This window comes from Nicotiana tabacum, chromosome 21 (genome assembly GCF_000715075.1).
Source record: "Nicotiana tabacum cultivar K326 chromosome 21, ASM71507v2, whole genome shotgun sequence".
Lineage (NCBI taxonomy): Eukaryota > Viridiplantae > Streptophyta > Magnoliopsida > Solanales > Solanaceae > Nicotiana > Nicotiana tabacum.
Genome location: NC_134100.1, coordinates 86790079 through 86805710, shown reverse-complemented (window position 1 = coordinate 86805710; position 15632 = coordinate 86790079).

Below are 15632 nucleotides of genomic sequence, written 5' to 3'. Positions count from 1 at the left end.
AGGAAAATATTGGGGTAAGTGTTCCTTATCCTATATTGATTATATTTCATGATTTCATACTCATTTATATCATGAATCCAAGAATTTATGGAAGAAAAATCAGATTTTTATAAAATCTTCCAAAAACGAAAATTTAAGATTTGAAGGTTCATTTGACATCGAAATTGGATAATTTTTGTATGGTTGGACTCGTCTCGGAATGGATGTTCGGATTTCGTAAGTTTTTCCGGGATTTGAGACGTGGGTCCCACTGTCGAATATTTTAATGAATTTCGGATTTTTATCCGGAAAATTTATAAATTCATATGGAATTAATTCCTATGATTAGTATTTCAATATATCGAATTATTTGTGAATAGATTTGAAGCTTTTAGAGTCAAATTTAAAAGGAAAGGCTATGGTTGAGTAATTGGTTGGAATTTGCAAAGCGAGGTAAGTGTCGCGGTTAACCTTGACTTGAGGGAATAGAACCCTTAATTTAATTGTTATGTGAATTGCATGTGAACGACGTATAGGCGAGATGACGAGTGTGTATACGTCGTCAAATTAATTGTTTGCCTGCTTACTTGAAAAATCATAAATTATTTTAAATCATAAGTTAATTATTATAATAACTGTTTCTCTCCTATTCTTTGTCAAATATTAATTTTTGAATTTCTACATTAAGTACATGCTATTTGAATCATAAATATCTATTTGCATACTACGGAATCTCTCATCAAAAGTTTGAAGTAAACCACACAAATAAATTGTTCTTCGATTGTAAGAGACTATCTGAATTCTCAATGTAAGGACATCGATTACGGGCTTCAATGTAAACTTTACTGCTACCTCTATATAAATAGCATATCAACTAAAATAATGGTAGAGTAAAAAAAATTAAAGATACTAACTTGATCAGTATTCTTATTAATTGAGCACAGATCTCTCTCATAAAATAAAATTTTAAAAATATTTTTTAGAGGTAAGAAATATTATGTTAAAAGGAGTTGTGGACAATGATATTAAGCCAAGTGACACGCTAATAAATTGTCATATTAATATTATAATAATATTGAATAATAAAAATTATAATAAAAGAAAATAAAAAACAAAAATATTATACGATGACTATATAATTTATTTTTCTTTAATTTCATATACTTTAGTTAATGAAATATATATTGAGAAGTAAATGCTAGTTGAAATTCTATTAACGCAACATAATATAATATAATGAAAAGATAATTTATAATTTAAAATAATTAATATTCTTTAATATTGACCGCGTATCGCGCGGGTTCTAATACTAGTATTATAGGAAGGACCTTAATCAAAGAAAATCAAGGTCATGAAACTATGCACTGAAGATTCCTTTACTCATAACTTTTCTATTTTGATACTTCAACTCATTCCCTCATGTTCCACTTAAACACAACATGTTGTCTTGTCATATTGTGTGATTTGCACCTCTTTTGAGCGCGTGGAAAGCTGAATATTTTTGTTTTTTTTTAACTTATTTCTCTTTTTGCTTCCTACCTGTCTCTCAATCATCACCACTGCTATGATAACTAAATGGCGAAACTGTGTACAAAGTCCTTGTGTCACGACCCAAAATCCAACTAGACGTGATGACACCTAACCTCACCCGCTAGGTACGTCAAATAACAATAATCCGATTCAATTAATATTTAAATGACTCTAATACACTCCCCAAGGACTGGTAGTACAAATCATGAGCTTTTAAGAATATAGTTTACAAAGCTGGTATGAAGTAAATACATCATCTGTTTAAAAAGTACATAAACAGAGTTTTGTGAATCTAAGGCTACCATGAACAAGAGGCAGCTACAATCGGAACACAAGTACATCTTCAGATCCAGCTCCCCAACGAACACAGCAACATCAGCAGCCAACATCTGCACGCAAGGTGCAGAAGTGTAGTATGAGTACAACCGACCACATGTACTCAATAAGTAACAAACCTAACCTTAGGTTGAAAGTAATGATGAGCTTGTACCAAGATCGGAGTCCAACTCCCATAAGCAACAACAATTCATAATAACATAAAGCAAGTAATAAAAGGAGTAACCCAGATATAAAATGCTCAGCTGAATCATGATTTTAAAAAAAATGTTCTGTTTTCAAGTACATCAATGAAAACCCAAATCGTTCACCGGAGTTGCCAGAAATATGAATAAGTTTGAAAACAACAATTTTTCCCAAACTCCTTTCAATAATAAATAAAATATTTCATTTTCTTTCCAGATAACCAGTGTAAAATAAATGCATCACTATGCCCACCTGTCAACGTGCGTGAGAAATCATGAATGATGTGATACCGTACAACATGAGAAAAATGCATCCCTATGCATATATGTCATGTGTGCATATCAATACAATGTATCTCAGAGATGTACCCATGAACTCACACTCTCAGAGTACTCAATCTCACTGTCTTGGACTCTCTCTCACTATGCTCAGTACACTCAATCACTCAGCGCTGTACAATACCCGCTGCGGCATGCAACCCGATCCCTGTTTATAGTCGACTGCACTCACTGGGGGTGTGCAGACTCCGGAGGGGCTCCTATAGCCCAAGCACTATAATCCGCACGGACAACTCACGTGCTGCACGGACAATTCACGTGCCATAATATCAATATCTGGATCCGCACGGATAGCTCACGTACTATAGTATCAATACCTGGATCTGCACGGACAACTCACGTGCTATAATAAGCCAATCTAGTATTCTGCGGCGTGCAACCCGATCCCATAATAATAAAGTATATAAAGCCAATATGGCCTGCTGCGGCGTGCTGCCCGATCCCATAATTATCCTCACAATCAGGCCATCGGCCTCACTCAGTCATCAATCTCTCTATTCTCTTTCTCATGGGCTCACAATGTCATAAAAATAGCCCGAAAATAATGATATAATGTATCAATATATAACAACAGAGAATGAGATATGATATGTAATGACATGAATATGACTGAGTATGAATTTTTAATTTAAAACAAATAATTCACAGCAATACGACCTCTGTGGGTCCCAATAATACTGGAACAAAGCCTCAACATGATTTTTAATATGATTCTCAGCTCAATTTCTTCAACACATAAAACTACATAGAAAATGCCAAGATTATTTGACTACAAAATTTCACGAAAATAATTACGTCATAATTTCTATAGTGCACACCCACACGCCCCTCACCTAGCATGTGCGTCACCTCCCAAAAATTCACATAATACATATATTCAGGGTTCATACCCTCAGCTCCAAGATTAGAAGAGTTACTTACCTCGAACAAGACGAATCCAATGTCGATCAAACTAAACAATTCTCCAAAAATTCCATTCTACACGTATCAACTTCCGAACGGCTCGAATCTAGCCACAATTAATTTGATTTAGTTCACAAAATTATAGGAATTAATTCCATATCAAAATACTAATATTTTTCATAAAATCCGAAATTACACCTCAAAAATCACTCATGGGGGCCACGTCTCGGAATCCGACAAAGTTACAAAATCTGATATGTCACGACCCGAAATTTTCCACCGGCGAGACCGTGATGACGCCTAACATTTTACTTGCTAGACGAGCCAACGTTAGAGAATCATTAAACCCATTTTCTTATTTCCATTCAGTAATTAATAATAATTAACTAAGATGAAATATAATAAGTACGAAATATCATAAAACCGTATTAATTACTACCACCCGGATCTGGAGTCACAATTCACGAGCATTCTAGAATTTACTACAAGTAATAGTCTGAAAGAAATATAACTGTCTGAATGAAAGAAACAATAGAACAGAAAAGATAGAATGGAACTTCAAGGTCTGTGAACGCCGATAGATCTACCTTGAGTCTTCGGACAGCGGACCAATAGCAAAATCTCGATCAACCCGAGCCGGTATCAAAATCTGCACAGAAAATGCAGAGTACAGTATCAGTACAACTGACCCCATGTACCGGTAAGTGTCGAGCCTAACCTCGACGAAGTAGTGACGAGGCTAAGGCAAAGCACCTACAAATCGACCTGTACAATTTAACAGTGTATATACAAATAACAGAAATGAAGAACTAAACAGGAAATGTCGGGAGGGATAGGAAATGTTGGGAGGGATAAAGAACTACAACAAAATGATCACTGGAGCAGTCAATATACCATGAATCAACAGGAATAGTGAATACAGTAAGGAAAAATGCACGACATCACCCTTTGTGCTTTTACTCTCAATCTCACCATAAAATTAATAGAAACGGCACGGCATCACCCTTCGTGCTTTAACTCTCATGTCATGGAACAACATCATCTTTCGTGCATTAACACTCACAATATGGCACGACATCACCCTTCGTGCATTAACACACACAATATGGCACGACATCAACCCTTCGCGCATTAACACTCTCCATTACCATAATGCAATGCATAAATAACAACAGGGAGATAGAATAACAAGTACAAACCTTACTTCAACATTTGGTTCCATAATATCAATCTCAACATTGAAATAAATACTCAATTATCACCAGAAAATCCGTAAACATGATAAGAACGATAAATTGAACAACACTAGTTATAACACGTAGCAATTAGGCATAGGAGTGAGACAATACAAGAAAAACAGAGAAACATGGAAAAAAGGTAAATTGGCGGCGCATAAGTACTCGTCACCTCACATATACGCCGCTCACATGAATTTCACTTAGCAAGTAATCTAAGGTTCCTAATTTTCTCAAGTCAGGGTTAGACACAACATTTACCTCGCTCCGAAAGCCACTTAATTCTCAATCACAATTTTTTCTTTGGAATTCACCTACAAACCACTCGTATCTATTCAAAAATGACTCAATAATATCAAATATTGGTAAAGGAATCGATTATATTGCATAAATTAAATTTTCCAAATTTTCCTCCAAAAAGTAGAAAAATCGACCCCGGGCCCGCTTGGTCAAAACCCGAGGTTCGGACCAAAATCCATTTACCCATTCATCCCCGAGCCCGAATATATAATTGGTTTTGGAATTCGACCTCAAATTGAGGTCTAAATTCCCGAAATCCCTAGTTTCAACCCTAACCCCTAATTCTACCATGAAAACTCTAGACTTTTGGTTGACAATTCAAGAAATGTAATAGGTAATTGAAAGAAAATGGTTTATAATCACTTACCAACACTTTGGGGAAGAAATGATTCTTGAAAAATTGCTTCACACTGTTTGGTTTTAGAGAAAAATGAATTTTTGGCTAAATCTCGTGTTTGGATTCTGTTAATTGTTGGGCGACAGTGTTCATCGCGTTTGCGAGAGCACTGTCGCATTCGCGAAGAGTATAGGCTGCCAAGCCTTCGCGTTCGCGAGACAGTGCTCGCGTTCGTGTAAGCTACTCGTCCCTGGTCTTCGCGTTCGCGAGACAGTGTTCGCGTTCGCGATGAAGAAAAGGCTGACTCCCCCTCCCCAGTGCCTAACACTACGCGTTCGCGAAGGCTAACACCCTCATCGCTTTGCGTTCGCGACCAAGCCTTCGTGTTCGCGAAGAAAAAATCCCTGCCTCATCAGTTTACTCTTCGCGTTCGCGAGAGGACCTTCGCGAACGCGAAGAAGGACATGCCAGAACCCAGACTCTACAAAAAAACCAGATTTTCAAATTCCAAAACATCTTGTGGCCTATCCGAAACTCACCCAAGCCCTCGGAGCTCCAAACCAAACATGCACACAAGTCTAAAAATATCATACGGACCTGCTTGTGCGATTAAATCGCCAAAATAATACCTAGAACTCTAAATGTAGCACCAAACCAAATAAAATTCTCAAGAACACTTTAAAGTTACTATTTTCTCAACCGAAGGTCCGAATCACGTCAAATCAACTCCGTTTCTCACCAAATTTCACAAACAAGTCTTAAATATCAAAATGAACCTGTACCGGGCTCCGAAACCAAAATACGGACCCGATACTAACAATGCCAAATATCAATCAATTCTTAAAAACAAATAATTTCCAAACTTTTAATTTTCATCAAAAATTCATAACTTGAGCTAGGGACCTACTAATTCGATTCCAGGCATACGCCGAGGTCCCATAATTCGATACGGATCCATCGGGATTGTCAAAATATGGATCCTGGCCCGTTTACCAAAAATGTTGAGCGAAGTCAACTAAAATCAACTTTTAAGGCATAAATTCTTATTTTCATCAATTTTCAATATAAAAGCTTTCCGGAAACCTTCCCGGACTGTGCACACAAATCGATGAGGGTAAAAATGAGATTTTTAAGGCTTAAGAGCACAGATTCGAGTTCTAAAACATAAGATGACCTTTTGGATCATCACATTCTCCACCTCTAAAATAACCGTTCATCCTCGAACGGACATAGAAAAGTACCTGGGCTGGTGAAAAGGTGGGGATATCTACTCCGCATATCGGACTCGGATTCCCAAGTAGCTGCCTCAATAGGCTAACCTCTACACTGCACTCAAACTGAAGGGTAACTCTTTGATCTCAACTGGTGAACTTGTCGGGCTAGAATTGCCACCGGCTCCTCCTCGTAAGTTAAATCCTTGTCCAACTGGACAGAGCTAAAATCTAACTCATGGGACGGATCGCCGTGATACTTTCGAAGCATGGACACATGGAATACCGGATGAACAGATGCTAAACTAGGTGGCAACGCAAGCCTGTAAGCCACCTCTCCCACTCTCTCCAGAATTTCAAAAGGTCCGATATACCTAGGGCTCAACTTGCCATTCTTTCCGAACCTCATTACACCCTTCATGGGTGATACCCAAAGTAACACTCTCTCTCCGACCATGAATGCAACATTACGAACTCTACGGTCGGCATAACTCTTCTGCATGGACTGAGCTGTGCGAAGTTGATCCTGAATAATCTTGACCTTATCCAAGGCATCCTATACTAAGTCTGTGCCCAACAACCGAGCCTCTCCCGGCTCGAATCACCTAACTGGCCATCTGAATGCTCGACTGATAACTATTATTGTAGGCAAACTCTGCAAGGGGAAAGAACTGATCCCATGATCCTCCGAAGTCTATAACACAAGCGCGGAGCATATCCTCCAAGATCTGAATAGTACGCTCGGACTGCCCGTCCGTCTGAGGATGAAATATTGTGCTCAACTCAACCCGCGTACCCAACTCATGCTGATCTGCCCTCCAAAAGTGCGAGGTAAACCGCGTACCTCGATCAGAAATGATAGACACGGGCACACCGTAAAGACAGACGATTTCACGAATGTAAATCTCTGCTAACCGCTCCGAGGAATAGGTAACTGCCACAGGAATGAAATGCGCAGACTTAGTCAGCATGTCCACAATAACCCAAACTGCATCGAACTTCCTCTGAGTCTGTGGGAGTCCAACAACAAAATCCATAGGGATACGCTCCCACTTCCACTCAGGAATATCTAACCTCTGAAGTAAACCACTAGGTCTCTGATGCTCACACTTTACCTGCTGGCAATTTAGGTAACGAGCTACAAAGGCAACTATGTCCTTCTTCATTCGCCTCCACCAATAATGTTGTCTCAAGTCCTGATACATCTTGGTAGTGCCCGGATGAATAGAATACCGGGAACTGTGGGACTCCTCAAGGATAAACTCACGAAGTCCATCCATATTAGGCACGCAAATACGACCCTACATCCTTAAAACTCTATCATCTCCAACAGTAACCTTCTTGGCACCACCGTATCGCACTGTGTCTCTAAGGACAAATAAATGAGGATTGTCAGCCTGCCGATCTCTGATGCACTCAAACAAAGAAGACCGAGCAACTGTATAATCTAGAACACGGCTGGGCTCAGAAACATCTAACCTCACGAACTGGTTGGCCAAGGCCTGAACATCCAATACAAGCGGTCTCTCACCAACTGGAATATATGCAAGGCTACCCATACTGACTGACTTTCTACTCAAAGCATCGATCACAACATTGACCTTCCCGGGATGATACACTATGGTGATATCATAGTCTTTTAGTAGCTCCAGCTACCTCCTCTACCTCAAATTGAGTTCCTTCTGCTTGAACAAATACTGCAAGCTCCGATGATCAGTGAATACCTCACATGGCATGCCGTAAAGATAGTGCCTCCAAATCTTCAGCGCGTGAACAATGACTGCCAGCTCTAGATCATGAACAGGGTAATTATTCTCGTGAACCTTCATCTGCCGCAAAGCATATGCAATAACCTTGCCACCCTACATCAATACTACACCCAGACCTATACTAGATACGTCACAATATACTGTATAAGATCCTGAACTTGTGGGTAACACCAATACCGGTGTCGTGGTCAAAGCAGTCTTGAGCTTCTGAAAGCTCGCTTCACACTCGTCTGACCACCTCAATGGGGCACCTTTCTGGTTCAATCTGGTCAACGGGGCTGCTATGGATGAAAACCCCTCCACAAATCGACGGTAATAGCCCGCCAAACCTATAAAACTATGGATCTTTGTAGCTGATGTGGGTCTAGGCCAGTTCTGGACTGCCTCAATCTTCTTAGGATCTACCTGAATACCCTCTGCTGATACAACGTGACCCAAGAAAGCAACTGAACTCAACCAAAACTCGCATTTTGAGAACTTAGCATATAACTGGCTGTCTTTCAGAGTCTGAAGAACGATCTGAAGGTGCTGCTCATGCTCCTCTCGACTATGGGAGTAGATCAAGATATCATCAATAAACATAACCACAAAGGAATCCAAGTAGGGTTTGAACACCCGGTTTATCAAATCCATGAATGCTGCTGGGGCATTTGTCAGCCCAAATGACATCACTAGAAACTCATAATGCCTATACCGAGTCCGAAAAGCTGTCTTAGGAACATCGGATGCCCTAATCCTCAACTGATGGTAGCCAGATCTCAAATCAATCTTTGAAAACACCTTGGCACCCTGAAGCTGATCAAATAAATCATCAATCCTTGGCAATGGATATTTGTTCTTGATGGTGACTTTGTTCAACTACCGATAATCTATACACATCCTCATCGATCCATCTTTCTTCTTCACAAACAACACAGGTGCACCCAGGGCGAGACACTAGGTCTAATGAAGCCCTTATCAAGCAAATCTTGCAAATGCTCCTTAAATTCTTTCAACTCTGGCGGGGCCATGCGATATGGCAGAATGGAAATAGGCCGAGTGCCCGAAGCCAAATCAATGTAGAAATCAATATCCCTGTCGGGTGGCATCCCCGACAGGTCTGCAGGAAACACCTCTGGAAACTCACGAACAACCGGCACCGAATCTATGGAAGGAACCTCCGCACTAGAATTGCGGACATAAGCCAAATAAGCTAGACACCCCTTCTCGATCATATGTCGAGCCTTCACATAAGAGATAACTTTGTTGGCAGAATGGCCAAGGTTCCCTCTTCACTCTAATCGAGGCAACCCCTGCAAGGCTAAGGTCACCGTTCTGGCATGACAATCTAATATAGCATGATAAGGTGACAGCCAATCCATACCCAGTATGACATCAAAATCAACCATGTCGAGAAGTAGAAGATCTACACGAGTCTCAAGACTCCCAATGGTGACCACACACGAACGATAAACACGATCTACAACAATAGCATCTCCTACTGATGTGGATACATACACAGGAGCACTCAAAGAATCACGGGGCACAACCAAATAGGAAGCAAAATAGGATGACACATAGGAGTAAGTAGATCCCGGATCAAATAGAACTGAAGCATCTCTACTGCAAACTGAAACAGTACCTGTGATAACAACGTCAGATGACTCAGCCTTAGGCCTGGCTAGGAAAGCATAACACCGGAGCTGGGCACCATCACCATGAACTACGTCCCTGGGACGACCTCAAGCTGGCTGGTCTCCACCTCTAACGGCCTAACCTCCACCTCCAACTGTCTGGCCCCTACCTCTGGCTGCCTGACCCCTACCTCTGGATGGCTGAGCAGGTGGTGCAGCAACTGGTGCCGGAACCATAGCACGAGAACTCTGATGTTGTGAGCTGCCCGTTGCCCGAGGGAAAAATCTCGCAATGTGCCTCGGATCACCACAAGTATAACATAACCTCGGCTGTTATGACTATTGACCCTGAAACTGACCTTGTCGACCTGAATAACCACCTTGATAACTCTAGAGTGGAGGTGCACTAATAAGAGCTGGTGGTGCACCATAGGCTAACTGGTCGGAATAATGCATCTGAGGGCCAAGATCACCTAAGGCACCGTGGGATGCCTGGAGTGCTGAATGAAATGGCCTGGGAGGATGGCCTCTACCAAAAGTACTTCTGCCTCTAGATGAGGCACCACTGAACTCACCGGAATGACGAGGTCTCTTGTCAGACCCCTGACCTCCCTGAGTAAGAACCATTTTGACTCGTCTGGCGACATTAGCAGCCGCCTGAAAAGAAATCTCACTCCCAATCTCCTTAGCCATCTGCAATCTGATAGGCTGAGCAAGTCTATCAATAAACCTCCTCACCCTCTCTCTCTCTCTCTCTCTCTCTCTCTCTCTCGTTGGGAAGCACAAGAATAGCATGACGGGCCAAATCCACAAAATGGGTCTCATACTGATTAACAGTCATACTGCCCTGCTGGAGACGCTCAAACTGACGGCGACGCTCCTCTCTCAGTGTGATAGGCAGAAACTTCTCTATGAAGAGCTGAGAGAACTGGTCCCAAGTAAGAGTAGGCGACCCAGCTGTTCTGGTCAACAAGTAATCTCTCCACCATTTCTTGGCGGAACCAGTCATCTGAAATGTAGCAAAACCCATTAGTCTCCACTATACCCATGTTTCGTAGAACCTCGTGATAGCTATCAAGATACTCCCGGGGGTCCTCTAAAGGAGCACCACTGAAGTGAACAGGAAAGATCTTGGTAAACCTGTCCAATCTCCATAAAGCCTCAGAAGACATAGCTGGCCCATCTCCGACCTGTGCCACAATAACCGGCTGAACTAATCCGACTGGTTGAGCTGCTGGAGACTGATATTGTATCTGCTCAGGAGCGGGAGTGGTAGGAGTCTGGGGTCCTCCTCCAGCCTGAGAGAGTGTTGGTGCCATGGTAAATGTGCCAGTCTAGGCCACAATCTCCATAAGACCCACCAAATGGACCAAAATATCTTGAAGTATTGGGGTAGCAATGAACCCTTCCGGAACCCGAGCTAGTCTGGCAGGAATAGTCTGGGCTAAAACCTCCTCGTCAAGCTCTATCTGAGGCTCCACTGTTAGGGCTGCTGCTCAGGCCCTACGCTAAGCCCTGCCCCTGCCTCGGCCTCGACCTCTGCCCCGCGTAGGAGCTGCCACTGGAGGCTCTGGCTGCTGCTCAGCTGAGGAAGCGATACGTGTTCTCACCATCTGCGAGAGAATAAGAGTGGAAGAGTTCAATCAGCATTGAGAAAGCAAAATCGCACGACAGAGAAGAAAAGAAGTGAAACTTGTTCCTAAACTTCATAGCCTCTGGAAGATAAGCACAGATGTCTCCGTACCGATCCTCTAGACTCTACTAAGCTTGCTCATGAATCGTGAGACCTAGACAACCTAGGGCTCTGATACCAACTGTCACGACCCGAAATTTCCCACTGACGGGACCATGATGGCACCTAACATTTCACTTGCTAGGTTAGCCAACACTAGAGAATCATTAAACCTATTTCCTTATTCCAATTTAGTAATTAACAATAATCAACTAAGATGAAATATAATAAGTACGGAATATCATAAAACTGTATTAATTACTACCACCCGGATCTGGAGTCACAATTCACGAGCATTCTAGAATTTACTACAGGTAATAGTCTGAAAGAAATACAACCGTCTGAATGAAAGAAACAGTGGAATAGAAAAGATAGACGGGAACTTCAAGGTCTGTGAACGCCGATAGATCTACCTTGAGTCTCCGGTCATCAGTCCAATAGCAAAATCTCGATCATCCCGAGCCGATATCAAAATCTGCATAGAAAGTGCAGAGTGCAGTATTAGTATAACCGACCCCATGTACTGGTAAGTGTCGAGCCTAACCTCGACGAAGTAGTGACGAGGCTAAGGTAAGGCACCTACAAATCAACCTGTACAATTTAACAGTGTATATGCAAATAACAGAAATGAAGAACTAAACAGGAAATGTCGGGAGGGGAAAACATACTGTGGGGAATACCAGATAAAGAACTACAACATAATAATCACCGGAGCAGTCAATATACCATGAATCAACATGAATAGTGAATACAGTAAGGAAAAATGCACGGCATCACCCTTCGTGCTTTTACTCTCAATCTCACCATAAAATTAATAGAAACGGCTCGGCATCACCCTTCGTGCATTAACTCTCATATCATGGCACGGCATCACCTTTCGTGCATTAACACTCACAATATGGCACGGCATCACCCTTCGTGCATTAACACTCACAATATGGCACAACATCACCCTTCGTGCATTAGCACTCTCCCTTACCATAATGCAATACATAAATAACAACAAAGAGATAGAACAACAAGTACAAACCTTACTTAAACATTTAGTTCCATAATATCAATCTCAATTTTGAAACAAAAACTAAATTATCACCAAAAAATCCGTAAACATGATAAGAACGACAAATTGAACAACACTAGTTATAACACGTAGCAATTAGGTATAGGAGTGAGACAATATAAGAAAAACAGAGAAATATGGAAAACAGGTAAATTGGCGGCGCATAAGTACTCATCACCTCACATATACGCCGCTCACATGAATTTAACTTAGCAAGTAATCTAAGGTTCCTAATTCCCACAAGTCAGGGTTAGACACAACACTTACCTCGCTCCGAAGGCCACTTAATTCTTAATCACAACTTTTCCTCTGGAATTCACCTCCAAACTACTCGTATCTATTCAAAACTGACTCAATAATAACAAATATTGCTAAAGAAATTAATTATATTGCATAAATTAAATTTCTCAAATTTTCCTCCAAAAAGTCGAAAAATCGATCCCGGACCCGCTTGGTCAAAATCCGAGGTTCGGACCAAAATTCATTTACCCATTCATCCCCGAGCCCGAATATATAATTGGTTTTGGAATCCGACCTCCAATTGAGGTCTAAATTGCCGAAATCCCTAGTTTCTATCCTAATCCCTAATTCTACCATGAAAACTCTAGATTTTTGGTTGAAACTTCAAGAAATGTAATGGGTAATTAAAAGAAAATGGTTTAGAATCACTTACCAACACTTTGGGGAAGAAATGACTCTTGAAAAATCGCCTCACACCGTTTGGTTTTTGAGAAAATGAATTTTGGCTAAATCCCGTGTTTGGATTCTGTTAAGTACTGGGCGACAGTGTTCATCACGTTCGTGAGAGCACTGTCGCATTCGCGAAGAGTATAGGCTGCCAAGCTTTCGCGTTCGCGAGACAGTGCTCGCGTTCGCGTAAGCTACCCTTCCCTGATCTTCGCGTTCGCGAGACAGTGTTCGCGTCCGCGATGAAGAAAAGGCTGACTCCCCCTCCCCAGTGCCTAACACTACGCGTTCGCGAAGGGTAACGCCCCCATCGCTTCACGTTCGCGACTAAGCCTTCGCGTTCGCGAAGAAAAAATCCCAGCCTTATCAGTTTACTCTTCGCGTTCGCGAGAGGACCTTCGCGAACGTGAAGAAGGACATGCCAGAACCCAGACTCTACAGAAAAGACCAGATTTCCAAAGTCCAAAACATCCCGTGGCCTATCCGAAACTCACCCGAGCCCTCGGGGCTCCAAACCAAACATGCACACAAGTCTAAAAAAATCATACGGACTTGCTCGAGCGATTAAATCACCAAAATAATACCTAGAACTCTAAATTTAGCACCAAATCAAATAGAATTCTCAAGAACACTGTAAAGTTACTATTTTCTCAACCGAAGGTCCGAATCACGTCAAATCAACTTCGTTTCTCACCAATTTTACAGACAAGTCTTAAATATCATAATGAACCTGTACCGGACTCCGGAACCAAAATACGGACCCGATACTAACAATGCCAAATATCAATCGATTCTTAAAAATAAATAATTTTCAGACTTTTAATTTTTATCAAAAATTCATAACTTGAGCTAGGGACCTCCGAATTATATTCCGGGCATACGCTCAGGTCCCATAATTCGATATGGACCCACTGGGACCGTTAAAATACGGATTTGGACCCGTTTACCAAAAATATTGATCGAAGTGAACTAAAATCAACTTTTAAGGTATAAATTCTTATTTTCAACATAAAAGCTTTCCAGAAACCTGTCCGGACTGCGCACGCAAATTGAGGAGGGTGAAAATGAGATTTTTAAGTCTTAAGAGCGCATATTCGAGTTCTAAAACATAAGATGACCTTTTGGGTTAACACATGATAGCCCATTCAACCACGAGTCTAGCCATACCAATTTTACCAAAATCCGACCTCAACTCGACCCTCAAATCTTCAAACTCTGAAAATACTACAATGCTCCAATTGATTAAAATGTCCAAATATCACCCATAATTCAATACCTACCATTAGATATCCCAACTACATCAAAATAAATACGAAAAGATTCATAAATATTCATTTAGGCTTCATAATTTGCAACAAGCCTTCAACCATTCCAAATTATCCAGTAGGCTCATCTATTAGCCTATTCAATTACATTCTTATCATTTAATACTCATTTGGAGTCATTAATAATATTATTTTAATTATCCAACATCATTAAGTCACTATTCATTAACTTCTCCAACAAAACCTTATGTTCAAGAATACCCATTTCAAGAACTAGTGTTATATCTTGTCAAAATGGTGATTCCCTATTCAATTCGTTCATCAATTAAGTTATCAAGTCTATTGGAATCATTAAAAACTCAAAATAATTTTTTTTATATCAATTAATCACTATTCATCTTCTTCTTTGCCCAAAATATCATTTTCAAGACCCTCCCTTAGGGTTCATACAATATCCCATTACAACTTCAAATAAAACTCATAAACATGCTACTCATACTCCAATATGACATATATATGAAGCTCAAGTGAAGGGATTACCTCTTGGTGGAAGAATCTAACTTTTTCTCTTTTTGGTGTTCTTGAAGATTCAACCCATTTTCTATGGATTTGATCCATAATAATGTTAGTATTATCACTAAATGATGTTATATAATCATCCTTGTACCAAAATAGCTTACCTTGAAGTGTATCCATGGTGGAAGAGCTCCTCCTTCTCTCTAGAAATCCATTCCAAGATGAAGAACTAACCCATTCTCTCACTAAACCCACGTTTTCAGCTCTTAAAATGACCTTTGAAGCTACTGGATTTGCCTACGCAATGTTGCGTAGGCTACGCAAGACTCGCGTAGCTGTTCTGCCACCCTTTAGTAAAAATGCCATAACTTCTTGTAGGAATCTCCAAATAACAAACGATTTGAAGCATTAGAAACTAGACACATAGACCTTTCTTTTGATAGTATACACCATATAACTCTTCCTATCATGAGAGTTATGCTCGTTTGAAGTTAGGTCTTGTGCGAACTCACTAGAAACTTTATCCCATCATATAATTTTCAACTTGACTTAGCCTTAGAGCTTTTTTTAGACCATAAACCATTCTTAATGTACCTCATACATATATTATCATTATCAATTGATATCATTCAAAT